The sequence below is a fragment of the Sinocyclocheilus grahami genome, unplaced genomic scaffold (genome assembly GCF_001515645.1).
Source record: "Sinocyclocheilus grahami isolate Dianchi unplaced genomic scaffold, SAMN03320097.WGS_v1.1 scaffold491.1, whole genome shotgun sequence".
Lineage (NCBI taxonomy): Eukaryota > Metazoa > Chordata > Actinopteri > Cypriniformes > Cyprinidae > Sinocyclocheilus > Sinocyclocheilus grahami.
In genome coordinates this window covers 649,761-667,179 of record NW_015505670.1, presented here as the reverse complement: position 1 = coordinate 667,179, position 17,419 = coordinate 649,761, and the positions used below count along the sequence as shown (strand labels likewise).

Below are 17,419 nucleotides of genomic sequence, written 5' to 3'. Positions count from 1 at the left end.
ATATATATATATATACATACACACACACACACAGTGGGTATGAAAAGAGCTGCTCAAGTTCAGTTAAATTTGATGGTGAGCGTTTGTGGACTGCAGTCTTCAAGTCATTCCACAGATTTTCAGTGGGGTTTAAGTCTGGGCTCTGACTAGGCCATGCAAGGACATTCACCTTTTTCTCCTTCAACCACTGTGTGGTCAGTTTTGCTGTGTGCTTTGGGTCATTGTCATGTTGGAAGGTAAACCTTCTTCCCACTGGCAACTTTCTGGCAGAGGGCTGCAGATTTTCCTCAAGAATTTGATGGTATTTTGCCCCATCCATTTTTCCTTCTATCCTGACAAGTGCTCCAGTCGCTGCTGCAGAGAAACACCCCCATCACTGGATCCATGCTTTACTGGAGGAATGGGGTTATTTGAATGGTGAGCTGTATTGGATTTCCACATCATTTGGTGTTGAGGCCAAATAATTGTGTTGTACCAAATACCTTCCACTTCTTAATAATAGACTTCACTGTGCTTCTATGCATTGATAAGTTTTTGAATTTTTTTGTGTCCACCTCCTGACTTGTGCTTGTCCACAACTTTATTCTGGAGATCTTTTGACAGTGCCTTGCCAGTTGCCACGCATAGTTGATTGTTTGCTTCAGTTGCACTACCAAGGACTGAAATGTTTCAGGAAAGCTTTTTTCATGCTGAGCTGATCAAAATGACCACAGCTGATCACAGTTGAAAGTCAAATGTGTTTGTGTGTCATTGAGAAGGTGATTAGCTACACCTGATTGAGTTTACAAGTCATTATTAGGTGGGGGTGATCCCTTTTCCAACTCAGTGGCTGTTTACATGCAACCAAATAATCTGTTTGTAATCAGATTGACGGCTCAATCGGACTGAAAAGCCTTCATGTAAACACCTTAATCGATCCGATTGAGCTCGATCGGAATGAAATTTCGAACGGATTGAAGGGGGTGGTTTATTCATTTTCTAATACGATTGAGAGTGCATGTAAACACTCGATCGGATTGAACCCCGAAACTGAAAGCACTGCGAATATGAAATAACGTATGACTTATGACGCGCTGAACGAATGGTTCTTCCTTTTGAATAAAGTGTTGTATAAATGCGTGTCCTGTCATTTATAAAACTCTCCTTTCACTCGGCAACTGTGAAGTGGAGCAGGACAACCTCTCACCAGTCCTTGTTTTGGATTCTCATCCACAGGCAACCCGTTTGGGCGTGGGGAGGGGCATTTTTTACTGTGTGATAAATATGGGCAGCACTGCACAGCAGTTTATATGTATATTTATTCATAAATGGATACATATTAATTCTGCTGTTAAAAACAAGTAAAGAAACCGTGTAGGAGAGTGCATGGTTATGTGAAATGTGAGCCAAAATCATCCCAATTAAAAGAACCAAAGACTTAAACTACTTCAGTCTGTGTGCATTGAATTTATTTAATACACGAGTTTCACAATTTGAGTTGAATTACTGAAATAAATGAACTTTTCCACGACATTCTAATTTAATGAGATGCACCTGTAAACGCGCACATCAACCCGATCACTTTATTTACCGTTCATGTAAACACTACATTCAGATTCATCAATCCGATTCTGATTCTGTTTTTTGTTTTGTTTTTCTGACATGTTGGTAGTATATCTTTCACTTGGATGTTATAGGTTATAACTACAATTTTTGGAGAAGCCTCATTTATTTATCGAAAATAACGCCACAAATAAATAACAGACATTCTTATCCGGTTCCTCACATTTTTTCTTAATGCTTCTGAGTTAAAACTAGGTTGGTAGGTAAAAGATAAAAAAGAAACGGTAGGTAATATACTTTAAAATGCTTGCAGAGGTTGTTTGAGGAAAAGCAGACATGTTCAGTTTGAACTGTACATCTGTGTTACACAAATTTCCCTGACCTCCTCAGGGAAAACTAGTCCTCTCCAAATAGAGCTAATGAGTCAAACATTTATTTTCTTTACATAAACACAAACATGTGTAATTGTTATACTATGCTGAATGAAAAAAAAAAGATTGGAATAAATGATTTGTTATATGGATTCAAGTTCACCTGCAGCACCAGGCTGTTTACCATTTTTTTCTAAGATGTGTTTCCTCACCACTTGAGACACCCAGAACAGAAAGTACAGCCATGGAGCTCAGAAATGCAGTCTAGTACCCAAGCGTACACTCACTACCACGCTGCCTCAGAGCTCAGTCTCCAGAGGCTATTTCTGGTCAGAGAATCGATCTGCATGTAGTGGAGTCTGGGTAGATGGTCGATAGCAGCCTATTAAAGAGATGTACCTCCTCAGGCTGGAGTGCCACTATGTGCGGTCACTGGCTTGAGCCACACTATCTTCTGGTATGTAGAAGAGTGTGTATGTGTGTGTTTCTTGATTTGTGCTTAGTATTAGTTGGAATTCAATATGGCTACTTACACAATTGTCAATTTATTGTAGACCACTGAGTAAACAAAATGACTGAATTTAGAGTGTCTTATTAGAGTACCTTTTAGTATTTAGAGTAGAGTATCTTGGTTGTAGTTTTTGTTCTGTTTGGAGTGTACACACTCTGTTTGTACTGTGTAAATTTGACTTCACGTCATAGTGCCATGAAGGTGGATTGTTTAAGGTTGAGGTGTGGCCATGAGTAAAGCCAAGTTTTTGATGGAACGCAAAAGGTGTGTTGCCCTAAGCTGCTTAGACACCACCCAAATGGAGAACGAAATATGTACACTACCATTCAAATGTTTGGAATCAGTATATTTTTTTATTAATACTTTTATTAAGGATGCATGAAATTGATCAAAAGTGACGGTAAATAAATGTGTAATGTTACAAAAGATTTCTATTTCAAGTAAATTCTGTTCTTTTGAAATTTCTATTCATCAGAATCAAAAATGTATGTATTAAAATAAGAAACTGTTATTTAAAATTTTGGAATAATCCACAATTGTACTGCTTAACTGTATATTTGATCAAATAACTGCAGCCTGGGTGAGCATAAGAGACTTCTTTTAAAAATATTTAAAAAATCGTACGGATCCCAAACTTTTGAACAGTATACAACAGGTGAAGTTTTGTTAAAATACTTTCTATCCCAGCTTAATATGCACAGACAACCAGAGGTAAACCATTTGTAGCCTCATCCTCTTGTCGTTCCAAAACCTCTATGATTTTCTTTCTTGTGCAGAACACAAAAGAAGATATTTTAAAATCGATAAGTTCCAAACAGCATTGGACCCCATTGACTTTCACTGTACGGACAATCACAGAAACATTCTTAAAAATCTCTTCATCTGTGTTCCAAAGAAAAAATGTTGTACAGGTTTTTGGAACAACTTGAGGGTGAGTAAATGATCATTTTTGGATGTACTGTCCCTTTAAAGCTTTGCTCAGAATATAGATTTTTTTACTATATGGATACATTGGACAGACGGACAGGTTTGATCTTATCAGCATTCAGAGCACCAACAACATGCTTCCCGATTTCAATCTAGATATTTACATTCCCACTTCCCTCATGCATTGTGTTGTGAAACATGCAGCTTGACTTTTTTTTTACACTTTCAGAGACCTTCCAATATCCTGACATGTTCTCTCATTATGCATGACTGTATTGAATTGGTCAGCACCACTCCCTCCCCTCTTTACTGAAACACCTTGCCTGACCCGTACCTTTAAAAGCAACTATTCAATCTTACGCCTCATTTCCAAATCCACCTCCCTTCCTAATACATCTTACGGCTGATCTTTGGAGTAAGGGTTCAGACAAAAGCCTGAAACAGGCCTATCCTGCATCAGCCCCTGAACCCGTGGGGGAAACATGTGGCACACACTTCAGCAAGTACGGCCGTGTCTCAGTTTCAGGGGACTCAAGGACAGTTTGGTTTTTATCACTCGATTCCCATCAATCCTCAGCTCCCAAGGACGGAGTGTTCTGAGTGCAGGGGCTTCCCTCCAGGGATCGCCTGTTCCCGTGATTCATCCCCTCTCTCCTCTCATCTCGGCTAAAGCCAGAGCTGTGTCGCATTTAGTCACCCGCTTCGTCCCTGTTGGCCCGGCTGCTGTTACTCATGGCTTATTTTAGGCTACAGTTCTGGCTGCCACAGGAGGTGTGGCTTGGCCTTTACACACAGATGACACGGGCAGTGCTCCCTGTCTATAGACTTGTCTGTCAGCTGGCATGGAAATGCCAGGTGTCTGGGTTGTCTTTCGAGAATTTGGGTGTCTGGGTTGTCTTTCGTGCCCTCTGTCTGTTTAGGTGGCAGGTTTGTAACTAAAATTTAAATTTTGTAATTGTTAAAATACTTTCTACAGTACAACTGGAAGTCAGCCATTTGTCAGCAAAATCCCCCTGAACAGTGTAAACACCGTGGTGCTTTCAAATCATTGTTCTGTTTGAGCATTCCGACCAGCCCGCATAGCAACACTGACTCCGCCAATGGCGTGAGTTTGGGGCGGGGCTATTTGTTTGACTGACCAGTGACAGACGACATGATTGTTCAGGAAACTTGTTTGAAAACAATCATTCATTTTGCAGTTCTTTTCAGTTATGTTAATTTCAAAAGCTTTATTGTCTATCCCAAATGGGGTAGAAAATTCTCTTTAGACAAAAGGCTCAACACCCAACCAATACAAATATTCATCACAAAAACATTTTACATTACATACATCACTTCACAACTATAATAATACATTTGTTCTTTTCAATGGTAAAATACTTTTGTTTTGTCCCAGTTTGTGCAAAAACAACTTTAGCACTTTAAAACGTTGCTGTTTGATTGAGCTGCTTGACTTATCAGCTTGAAACTGAACCAATGGCATAGTGTAGGGCGGGGCTGGCTGATTGTTGCCGGGCAGAAATAAAGAATCTATTGCACATACAAGAATGGACTCTATTTTATATATATATATTATATAATATATATTGTAAATATGTTTATTATTAACTTTAAAAGTTAATATTTTTCATTGTTACTAGTATTTTTTATTATGTTTATATTATAAATGTTTTTAAACGTGTATTAAATTTGGGTAAAATACAATTTTAGTGTATTATATTAAAACTTAATGTTTGAATGAAAACCAGAAACTTTAAACACTTTTAGCATAAAGGTGGATTGTATCAATATTGCTTTGCTCCACAGTGCGACACTTTCTCAAGATTAAATTTTGTGCATAATTTTCCTCACAGTTACATTTACTGCGCTGCATTGGCCGTCAAATTGTGTACCTGATGTGAAATATATTATTTAAACATGACATATGATGACACATTTTAGAGGTTTTCGTCTTTCACTATTCAAATATATATTATCTGAGATGTAACCAGTATGGCTGCCGAGGGAACTGACTTGCTTTAAAGGGACGTTGACAAAAGGAGTGTTTGGAAATCTGTTTGGAAACCTTTTCTTTTCCTTTTTAGTTCCATTCATAGCCACTAAAATTTAGACACATTTTAATGTGGGTGAATTGTCTGGATGAAAGATATCTCTTGACATTTGAGTTTGGTGGCTGTTTTTCCATTATGCTATATAGATTGGTGTCGTTTAGTGAAGGAGCCCATCTGCTCAGGATTTTTAGATTGCTATTTTGGACAGGTGTTGACATGAAGAATATACACAACTGAAAGTCACCCTGTTGAAAGATATACACACTTACTCAAGTGACTTTTGTATTTTCAGTCTTGTACATATCGGTTTATATCTCTCTTTATTTGTGTCCTTCTCTGTCTCTCTTTTTCCACCTCCCTCTGTTCTTTCTTTTCTTATGCATACAGAAATACACTTTTTTCCTCCCCAAAACCTCCCAATGTATCTCATTCAGACCCCCACTATAGAAGATTGTTTTGCAGAGTTCAGCGGGTAGAGGTGCTTCATCTTGTGTCACTAGAGGGTGGTCCTATTTAGATAGACCAGGTTGAGGGGGGATAAGGGTGACCTTTAGCCTTTACAGGGTCATCATCCATTAGGAAATGATGGGTGGATGTCACTAGTCACCCTGCTATGACAATTTGTCTTCTAGAATTTTTTTTTTCTGTCTCTCTAACTGCTCTTTTCAAGCTCAATCAAAACAAATAGGTGATGCCCCTATTTCACTCTTTCAGATTGAAGCCCCCACATCTCTGTTGTTTCCCCCGATCTCTTTCGTTCTTTATCCTGCTCTCTCTCAACAGACAGCTAATCAATTCCAAAGTGTCTGGCAACCTTTGGCATATCAGCTATAAGTGACCTTTAGCCTTTACAGGGTCATCATCCATTAGGAAATGATGGGTGGATGTCACTAGTCACCCTGCTATGACAATTTGTCTTCTAGAATTTTTTTTTTCTGTCTCTCTAACTGCTCTTTTCAAGCTCAATCAAAACAAATAGGTGATGCCCCTATTTCACTCTTTCAGATTGAAGCCCCCACATCTCTGTTGTTTCCCCCGATATCTTTTGTTCTTTATCCTGCTCTCTCTCAACAGACAGCTAATCAATTCCAAAGTGTCTGGCAACCTTTGGCATATCAGCTATAAAAAAATGCAGTTTCTTTCAGTTTTATCAGAAATTGTGCCAGTGCAGGGAAACTGTGGTCTCATGACTCCAGTGCCTCCCAATCTGTTCTGCTCTGCGGTCTTGCGTAATCATTTATGTAATGACAGGTGTCGTTTTAAACTGCGTAGCTGCATAGCAGTGAATTCATGGAAAGCAATTTCTGTTCAACAACACTGTCATCGTGTAATCCTAAAAACACGACAGCACTGACTAGAAAGCAGATTACCTATGGGTAAAAATAAACCCAATCAACCAAGAATGACATCTATACGGTAATGAAACTCACAAGCCTGTCAAGAACATAATGACCTCAAAAGGAAAAGGAAAAAGTGAGAAATTATTATAAGAAAAACAAAGCCTGTATTTAGCAATATAAAGGATTTTTTTCCATTATGACATTATTTTATGAAAATTAAGTACTTTTTACTCAATTCTCATTACCTTAATGTGAAAAAAAGTCTGAGACCACCAACAAAAATGCTAAAAAAAAAAACAAAAGTTACAAAAAAATTTGAAAATAAAACAAAACAGTATTTCAATATGGTCTTTTGTACCTGACTGTATTATTTCAATTGCATTTATACCTCATGACAATTAATATTTATTGTAGTCTGTATCCTGTAATTTATGCTCATTTTAACCCAGGTGTTATTCCAAAATGTCATGCTATAATATTGAGTGTTGTTCAAGCCTCTTTCCGGCTTGTGCTTGAAAGTGATGTCAAAAGCCTGGAAGAGCTCCCATCTACAGGAGACACTTGACTTTTAATATAACCGAAATGGAAGGAATCTGGTGGGTTGGGAACATTGTGTTTCACTGCACTAATGCTGTCACACTTTTAAAATGTCACGCACTCTCACCATCTGAAGGTCGGGATGGGTGATGGGACCACTGTTGATAGCTAGAGCATTGGGACAGAACAGGTGACCTGCTGACAAAGCTTGGTCATGTTTGTCAGACTGGGTAGATGGCACATGTGGCCTTAGCGCTGTGTGAAACGACATTTCAGTGTCCCTGAGCAAACAGCTCTTGAAGGGGCATCACTGGCACCTTGTTTCAGAGTTTGAGTTGAGAGGGAGTAGACGGGTAACTTTGAACCAATCAGATTCTTGTGGATTGATGAGGTCAGATTTGGCAGACACAGTGCTTGATATAGGCTGGATTATTTCTGCTGTTTCTGTAGCTAAAATAGTAGAGCATGGCAATTGCAACGCCAAGTTATTGTTGTTAAACCACATACAGCAAACAAGGTCCCGGTTGTCAAGTGACAAAATGCAGTTACCTGTAAACTTGCACAAATGTGCAAAAGGAAGTGTCCATCTATATTTTTACTCCAAGTTTGCTGGAGAAAGAGAGCAAGTTTTTCATGACATTCACTGTAGCAAAGATAGAGTCTAAAGACATTTCCTCAGTTAACAGAAACCCACAAATGCAATCACTCACTCACTCACTCGCAATGTACACTATGTGGTGTTGTCAGTGTGGGTGATGACAATCTTTCTGGCACACACACATTCACATGCATACGTGCACTACCTTTCTTTCACAGTCACATTTTTCTTACTAAGCATTCAAACACAATAAGCATGAGCACATGATTAGACAGGAAATGTCAGAGTAAGAAAAATCAGGCTCTTCCATCTCTTGTCCTACTGCTATCTCCTTCTCCTATATATCAGATGTGTAGCTGCAATCCCCCTGATGAGTTTGACCTCTAAAATAAGCTTCAGTAATCCATGAATCAAGACTTTCAAACTGTGAGAAACACATGACTCTTTGTTGTCACCTTCTTTATAAATCACAAAGCCCATCACAAGATGACAAGTGATTCTTTGACAGGAGCAGGAACCTTTGAAGTCCATGAATGAAATATTCTGATGTTTTACAAGTGTGCCATAGATTAACACTGAGGGTGGTGGGAAAGGGATAGGTGATGTTATTTTTGGCCTTTAATTTGATTTCTATTTTTTCATGCCAGTAATTTATATTTTTAGTTACGTTTTTCACATTAATATTTTTTTTTAGAAAAGTAGATTTACTACAGTTCAATAAACAAAACTAAGTTATTTCCACTACCAAAATCCAAACTAGGAACAAGCTAAGATCATAATTGTGCAAAACATTTGAATAAAAATAAGATCACAACATTTTTATGTGGCAGCATGATTATGCTTGTCAATTTTATGTTTCATATGCTACTTCCCTTTTCCGTCTAAGCCTCTTCCTTAAAGAATATCTATGTCAGTTTCAATGAGTGTGGATGATTGCTGGAGCAGAGAGACTATCCTCTCGTATCTGTACTCAGTGCCCTAAACCTCTAAATCCTGGTCTCTTTTTCTCTTTCAGTTGTTTCTCTCTGGTGTGGTGCTGTTCCTCTGACTGTCTGAAGAGATTTAAGACGGAGAAATCCAGCAGCAGGTAACTCTACTCAGTCATAAAAAGCTGTTTTATTTGGCCCTTTCTTAAAGGATTCAACAGCCGGAGAAATGGAGAATAAATGAGGTAGGCGTCAAAATGGACGCGTGTCATATTGTATTTCCATGTAGCTTCTAATCAGATTGTAGCATCTAGCGTTTCGAAAGCCAACCAGGATATGAGCTTCATGTGGAGTCTGTTTCCCTCCTCCAAAACCCATTCACAATAAATCATGTCACTCTTAGTCACTCGGGCACAGCTCTGTTAGCACAGATGCAGAATGCTAAAATGGATACAAGTCTTCCTGGAAATGAGTTTATAATATAATGCATAATATTTATAATAAGATGACTTTGAATGTAGATTTGGGTATGGACGGTTGAGATGTACTAAATTTTGGTTATAAGACCAATATTTAAAGTGACCACAGATGTGTTTTGTAACGGGGCTGACGAGATGCGAGACGTGCGGATCCATATGCAAAGCTTTATTTGGAGAAGACAGAGACATGGTCATCAGACAGGCAGGGTAATCAGTGGCAACCAGGAATATGGCGGGCAAGACACAAGAATAGTCACAGGGCTAGCGTGGGTCGACGGTAGGCAGACAGAGTCACAGGGGCAAGGCTAAAGGGAGAAGTCCAGGAAAACAGGCGAAGATCAAAACCGAAGGAGACCGACAAGGCAAGGCAAAACTAGGCTAAGGCTAAGGTTAAGGCTGGGAAAAACGACCTAGGGCTCTGTAGAGTAGCTATCGCTAGGAGTGTGATAATCGCTAGACAATACTCGGCAGAGGGAAGGGATCAGAGTGAGTGTTAAATAGTGAGGGAGTGATATGAAGCAGCTGGGTGCAATCAGTGTAAACAGCTGTGTGCAATCCGTGCTGAGTGCAATCAGTGCAATGCATGATGGGAAATGTAGTCCGGGGTGATGTGCAACAGTGTGTAGTGCGAGAGTCAATAAAATTGGAAGTTCATGGACCGGATTCGTGACAGATTGAATGTAATACAAGTATTGAACATTTTTTTTAAATGCAGTGTGATTTGCTTATGCTTGATGCCAAGAAGCTTTTGTGCGGTTTTTTTCTTGTTGGAAATTATTGGGTCAAACGTTTCTGCAAGTCTTAAAACGTCTTAATTCGCCCTTCCACAGGCCTAAAAAGGGTTGAAATTGGAGCAGAAAGACTGAAATTCATAAAGTCATGGCATTAAATGTTGCATGCGCTGCAAAAAAAAAAGTCTTCCTCAGTATTTTTGTTTTGTTTTACAAAGCAAATATCTCAACATCCTTAAATCAAGATACATTTATAGAAACATTTTCTTCGATGTTTTTTTAAGCATAAGCTTACTTAATTTTATTCAATTTCTCTCAATGGGAAATAAAAGCTTATTTTCCCTTTGTATTAAGTTGATTTATTCTTAGTCCATAGGCAGATATTTGTTCTTGTTTTAATGAAAAGCTCACTGAATTTGTCTTCATAAAATTTTTCATAAAACAAGACTTCTTATTTTATGCCATTTCACTTCTCAAGTAAATGTATCTTCATTTTAAAAAAATCTTTAGATATCTGCACTGGAAAACAAGACAAAAACCCTGAGAAAGAATGTCATGTTTTTGCAGTGTGATCAGAAGGTACAGTAAAGGTTATTTCCATATAGCGGCTAGGAGCTGTTCAAGCAAGTGTTTTTTATTTATTTTGATTTTTTTTGGTGAAGTGATCTGTAGGAAGTTGCATTTTCAAACTTTGAAATGTTGCGAAAACAAGACATTTAAATTTCAAGATCATATTGATGTATTCCATTCTGTTGATTCCTTACATTTTCTTTACGCAGAAATAAAGACAGATATCAACAGATATGTACAAGACTGGCAATACAAATTACATAAAAAAGTCTTAAATTTACCTTCATAAAACCTGCAGAAAGTTGTTTGCAGCCTATTTAGTTCACATTTTGTAGCCAAGATGTTGATTAAATGTACTTTCTTTCTTGAGTGGAACACAAAATAAATTATTTTGTATTTCTGTATTCCTCCCTCCCCTCCCCCATACAATGACCGTCAGTGGTGTCCAGTGTTGTTTTGGTCCCCATTGACTTTCACTGTATGGATAAAAACAGTCCTCGTGTTCTGCAGAAGAAAGAAAGTCATAGAGGTTTGAAGCAAAATGAGGATTAGTGAATAGTGACAGAATTTGAGTCAACTATATTGCTTTAACTTTTTAATTGCACTTTACTGTGTATATGTTTCCAAGAAGGATTTATGAATGCATCGTATTTCTAGTTACTCCAAGTTCCCTCAATACATCTCAATACGGTGCAATTCACAAGCCATTTAATGAGTTCTCGATAACAAAAAGCAAACCAGATTCACTTCAAAAGGAGCGTAATGACCCCACAATGCTTTGTCAGCTACTTAAAAAGATCGCAAATTATTTATTGTCTCTTTCGTTCATTAGCATGTAGTTTACATCCTTTATAAGAAAGGAAAACATGTGGTTTCTCATCTCAGAGCGGTTCGCCTGCGGATCTGCAGAGGGAACTTGGCGAGCGTGCATCATCCCAAACACTTCACTGTTATCTTCTCTACTTCCTCCTCGTTCCCACTGGGACTCTCGTCCTCGCTTTGAAGTAGCTGCACTTGAAAAAGACATCTCATGTACGCTGAGAGGAGTAATATAAAATAACGTAGAGAGGAGATTGGTTTTGGCTGCTCGAGTTAGGGGGATTTGTGGGTCAGACTCAAAAACTGTGCGCAGCAGCAAAAGGATGTAATTGTTGTCGTTGCTCAAAATCAAGCGTGTGCCATTGCGCTCGATAACAAAAAGCAAACCAGATTCACTTCAAAAGGAGCGTAATGACCCCACAATGCTTTGTCAGCTACTTAAAAAGATCGCAAATTATTTATTGTCTCTTTCGTTCATTAGCATGTAGTTTACATCCTTTATAAGAAAGGAAAACATGTGGTTTCTCATCTCAGAGCGGTTCGCCTGCGGATCTGCAGAGGGAACTTGGCGAGCGTGCATCATCCCAAACACTTCACTGTTATCTTCTCTACTTCCTCCTCGTTCCCACTGGGACTCTCGTCCTCGCTTTGAAGTAGCTGCACTTGAAAAAGACATCTCATGTACGCTGAGAGGAGTAATATAAAAAAACGTAGAGAGGAGATTGGTTTTGGCTGCTCGAGTTAGGGGGATTTGTGGGTCAGACTCAAAAACTGTGCGCAGCAGCAAAAGGATGTAATTGTTGTCGTTGCTCAAAATCAAGCGTGTGCCATTGCAAGAAAAATTTCTAAGCGATGCCAGGAGAACCACACACCGTCCGTGCAATGCGGTACGCTGTCTGTCTCTTCTGGCCCACTGAAAATAGCGAGACCTCCCTCCTCATTTGGTTGTGAAAACATCGCTCAGTCTTGTCAGTGTGTGCCCTTTCATGCATACGGTCTGGCAAACAAGTGGATCTCTCCCCCTATAGCTTGTGTGCATATATAGTAAACGCTTTAATGTGCACCTGCTCTGCTCGGTTGCTGCTTGCTTCTTTAAATCAGCCTATTTTAGTTGTAATGTTCATTTGATGTTAATTGAAGCCAAGGGTAATGACAGCGCTGGCAGGCACACTTGTTCTACTTTGCGCCCAGAATCAAAAAGCAGGCTGCAGCTCTCTGCCATTTTCAGTATCTGACACAAGCAATCGTTTTCTATCAGACACCAGGGATTTCATCTGGAATAATATGATGATGCTACGGGCTGTCGTAATGAAGGGTTGTATGATGGAGGCTTGTTTTGGCATGTGACAGCTGGCTGACATAAATGTAGGAAGTGAGGCATGTTCTGTGATTTGTAGGAATTGTTGAATTGTTAGAACTGAATTTATGGTTAATAAGAGGTGATATGGTGTTTTATTGTGTTGTGATTGCGGTCATTCATTGGAGTCATAATACTTTGTCAAGCCTTGATGATACTGAATTATACCAATCTTCAATATGATAAGCAGGCAAGGTACTCTCTTAAAAATAAAGGTGCTTCAAAAGGTTCTTCACAGCGATGCCATAGAAGAACAATTTTTGGTTCCACAAAGAACCATTCAGTCAAAGGTCAAAGAACCATCTCTTTCTTACCTTTTTATAATCTGAAGAACCTTCTTTTGCCACAAAGAAACTTTTGTGAAACAGAAAGGTTCTTTATGGAACCATTTAGACAAAAAGGTTCTTCTATGGCATCGTGAAGCACCTTTATTTTTAAGAGTGTACAGTGTTTAACAATGTATTTAGTAAAATTGTATATATTTACAGTTTTTTGTCTTGTATTTTTATTACTATATAAAGCTACTAATGTGTTTTCTGAAATGCTAGTGTAATACATAATCTCAAATTACCTTCAGAACATGAGCAATTGTCTCATCCTATGCCAACAATAACACATTCACATAGGACACATATAAGACATTTTAGTTAATAAAATATTTCTTAATAATATGCTTCTTTTTTTTTTTACATCAATTATGGCCAGTAAGTTTTCATCATCTATTGGCAGGTTTATAAAAAAAAAATCTGTTTTATTAATTAGCTTTTAATTCTTAATCATCTTTTCGCTAAGAGTTCCTGTGAGTGACCTGCAGGAAATGACAACTCTATTTTATGTAAATATTATAAATAATTTAATATCCTCATATTGTCATAATGTCATACGTTTTAAAGAATGGTATTTCAACCCATTTTTGCTTATGTATTTGACATATTAAGTGCATCAAATCAAAATAAAAGGGAAGGAAAGTGTATCTATAGTCTAATGTCATTTTCAGCTGTTTGTAGTACTGTTCTCTGTGTATTTTGCTATTTCAACCATGCAATATTTTGGAAAGAAAAGTAACAGACCAACTGGCAAGTCAAAGCTCAACTGTACCAATATTTAGTGTTAGAAAACATGTTACTTTTGGATTCTGCTAAAGTCTTTAAGGCACATGGAATATTGTGCGTTTTTTCTCTCTCAAATTTTCTCAATGCATCCGTGTTTCTTATCCAGATATCTTCTAAGGCGTGAAAGGGTTAAGAGTTGTAGACTTGGTTTATGGGGTGGCATGCTGTTTGCGCCATAGCCATCGGAGGGGGTTTGGTTATTGCCGGTAATAGCATCATTAGGGGGAGAAGCGTTCCAAACCATATTAAAGCCTTATAGCTGTATCAGTCATGTGAAATTATATGCCTTTGTTACGCCAGACTCAGCCCACCGTTTCATCTACCTAACCCAGAAATATGGCTTTCATTGCTATCGGGCCCACTGCTGTGATAGATGATGCAGTTTCATGTGCCAACGGAGGCGTATGTCTCTGCTTTTCACTTGTTTTTAATTAGCTTTCCAATGCTAATCAGGATGACTTTGAGTCCATCTTCACTTCAAGATAATTTTCCCCGGTATCATCTCAAAAACATTTTGATGAAAAGAAGGATGTTTACTCAGGCACTTCAGTGCGATGATATATTGCTCACAGTAAGATATTTTCTGTGTAATTTTGAGATAAGGTGAAACAGTTCGACCCTCCATGCTGAAACTCTGCACGTCGGCCTCGAAGCCGGTGCCCTTTAGTGTGGTTTCGGCGAGGTAGTGTGAGAAGATATTCCTCCATCTCTCTCTCTCTGGAGTGGAAGGAACTGAAGGGAGGAGGGGGGAGGTAAGGTATGCACGAGGGGGAAAGAGTTCCTCTCTCCTCAGTTAGGGTCATGTGAGCCACTTGACGGATAAGCCTTGGTGCGGCGGGCAGAAAGCGCTAGAGGCGCAGTACTGATTAAAACTCAGACTGCTATCTATCATCTGCCCTCCCCCCTCTGCCCCGGCCCCTTCCACCCTCCTCCAGCGCCGTCTTCCTTGTATTATTCTCTGGTGTGGGCGCCACGTAACAGATGGGTTTCCCAGAATCCAATATCGTTCTGTGGGGTAAAAGCCATTTCCATGTGCCCATCACCCTCCTTCAGAAGACACCCTTATTCCTTACAGTGTGAGTAGACCTCGTGTCATGCATCTCTCTCTCTCTATTTCTTTCTTTTCTCTTTCGCAGACCAATGTCCTCTTTTCTCTCAGCCGGCCTTCTTATCTTTTCATGGTGGCTTTTCTCTCGCTGAGGATTTCGCTGAGGTTCTGAGACCATCTTGTCTTTCGTTGTTCTCTTTCTTTTAGTTGTTTATGATTCAGTATTCAAAAGAGTGTTTTTGGCGGGATAAACAGTGTTTACATGGCCAAGGAATTAATAAACATTGCACACAAATTAAAGGAATTGTTGTGTACAAAAAAGCAGTACAAATCGTAATCCATATGACTTTTTTACTGTTCCAAGTCTTCATTTCACAGCTTTTGGGAAGGAACAGACTGACAAACGTATTATTTGCTATAACTCTCAAATCTTATGCATGCAGTTTTAAAATGTGCATATTTAAATTTGATGCTACAAGACACAGTGGAAGAAATGACACTTGGCATCATTGACATCAAACCTGGGATGGCATGTCTTAACATATTTGTATGTTTAAAAGGAATATTTTTAAAATGTTAATATTTTAAAATTAAAATGTTACAAAATATTTATATTTCAAATCAATTCATTTCTATTAAAATGTCTGTTCATCAAAGAATCCTGAAATAACAATATCCGCAAAAAGCAGCACGGATGTGTTCAGCATTGATAATAAGAAATATTTTTTGAGCAGCACATCAGCATTATAGAATGTGACACTGAAGACTGGCGTAATGGAAAATGCACATTTGTCAATACACGAATAAATTACAGTTTATTAAAATACAAAACTGTTATTTCAAATTGTGACAATATTATAGCTTTACTGTATTTTTCAGCAAATAAATGCAGCCTTGGTGGTCATAAGAGAGTTCTTTCAAATCTTAATGATCCCAGACTTTTGAATATTAGTGTACACATGTGAATGAGATTTAAAATCTCTGATAATCTTTTCAATAAATAACAACATAAATGTTGATGTCTTCCTCAAACAAAACCTCTGTATGACTTCAGAAATGCATTTGTTGCAATTTTGTCACCAGTCTCAACATTCTGATATTCAACATTCTCCGTTTTCAGAAGAAAGATAAGGCTTTCAAATGACATGAGTGTGAGTAAATGTTGACCAAATGTTCACTTTTGAGTGAACTATCCCTTTAAGATATTTTGAATTTCAGGATGTTAGTTTGTAAATAAATACATTTTGTTAATGTGTACCAATTTTTCATCTCTGTGCAAGTCCTGGAGGTCATGTTCAGCTTGCTCTTGTTTGTTCCACTGGGTCATATCATGCAGCATGGTTTGCACTTCCTGGGGATTTATCTAGATAGAGGCAGGCACTTCTATGGATTAGATCCATTTTAGTCTGAAAATTGTCTGCTGGTTTGCAAAATGAGAAAGGTGAACAATTTTTGTAGTTAGGGCATGAGGTCAAAAATTTGGTTTCTGCCTCATTCTGTGTGCAATAAGAGCTCAGCATGCCTCTTTGTGGCCAGTCTCTCTCTCTCTCTCTCTCTCTCTCATTTTCTGTGTCCTGGTGGCCTGGTTTTGAAGCCCCTCAGTAATAGGATTATGTGTGCCATGGCTGACTTTGTGAGAAAGGAAAAAGCAAAAAAGAGATGTCAACACACAGTGTTTCCGATGGACACAAATGGAAAGACCTTTAAAAAAAGATCACCTAGTAACAAGAAGACACCCTTGGGTTTCTGGGAAACGGTATAGGTGGGAGATCACAGAAAAATGGGCCTAAGAGACAGAAAAAATGTGTAAAGACAAGTTTTTGTTACCATAGAAACATACAGTGCACATACCCAATGGTCTATAGATCATCACATTCACCCATAGGGTTAAGCATGTATAGAGGCATGTATAGTCTCTTTCGCTCTCACTTCCTTTAATTTACACAAACACTCATAATTAGTCTGTATCTGACACTACAGTGTGTGTTCCACTGACCATGCCAAAAAAGTGGGAATGAGCTATAGACTTTGTATGTTTTTGTCCTGTCTAATCCATCACTTCTCTCTGTCTTCTGTAATGGACCTACAGTATATACCCTCTTCTGAAACATGCAACCACCTATAACATTAAACTGAAATGTAGCATTTGTTGTATCAGTTCAAAGATTGTGTCTTCATTATAGGATATAGATATGTAGATCTTCATTCCTCTGGTAAATATGCACCATAACAGCGGGAGCTTTGGAATTTGGGACACATTCTTATCTTTGATGGATGCTATTAATCTTACTGACCACCCGCAGATAAAACACACACATACTATCCAGCCGGTAACCTTTTCTCAAATACCAGGTGTGTGTATGTGTGTTTTTGCTTGTGTGTAGATGCTTTATTTCATAAAAGTAGAGTTCATTCTTGAGTTCCATTTGAGTGACATGCTGCTCCATTATCTTTTACCCCTGGTACCTGTGCGGTTTTATTCAGCCATCCTTATGTCTCT

The 17,419-nt window shown here is 38.4% G+C and overlaps 1 protein-coding gene across 2 annotated transcripts in view; it reads left to right on the top strand.

Annotated features, from left to right (window-relative positions):
• LOC107554136 (retinoic acid receptor alpha-B) overlaps nt 1-17,419 on the top strand; it is a 147,815-nt gene that overhangs the window by 32,469 nt on the left and 97,927 nt on the right. For both annotated transcript variants that reach the window (XM_016236549.1, XM_016236550.1), the window contains exon 2: nt 8,893-8,964. The gene's annotated coding sequence lies outside the window, so the exon portion shown is untranslated. The remainder of the gene's footprint in view (nt 1-8,892; nt 8,965-17,419) is intronic.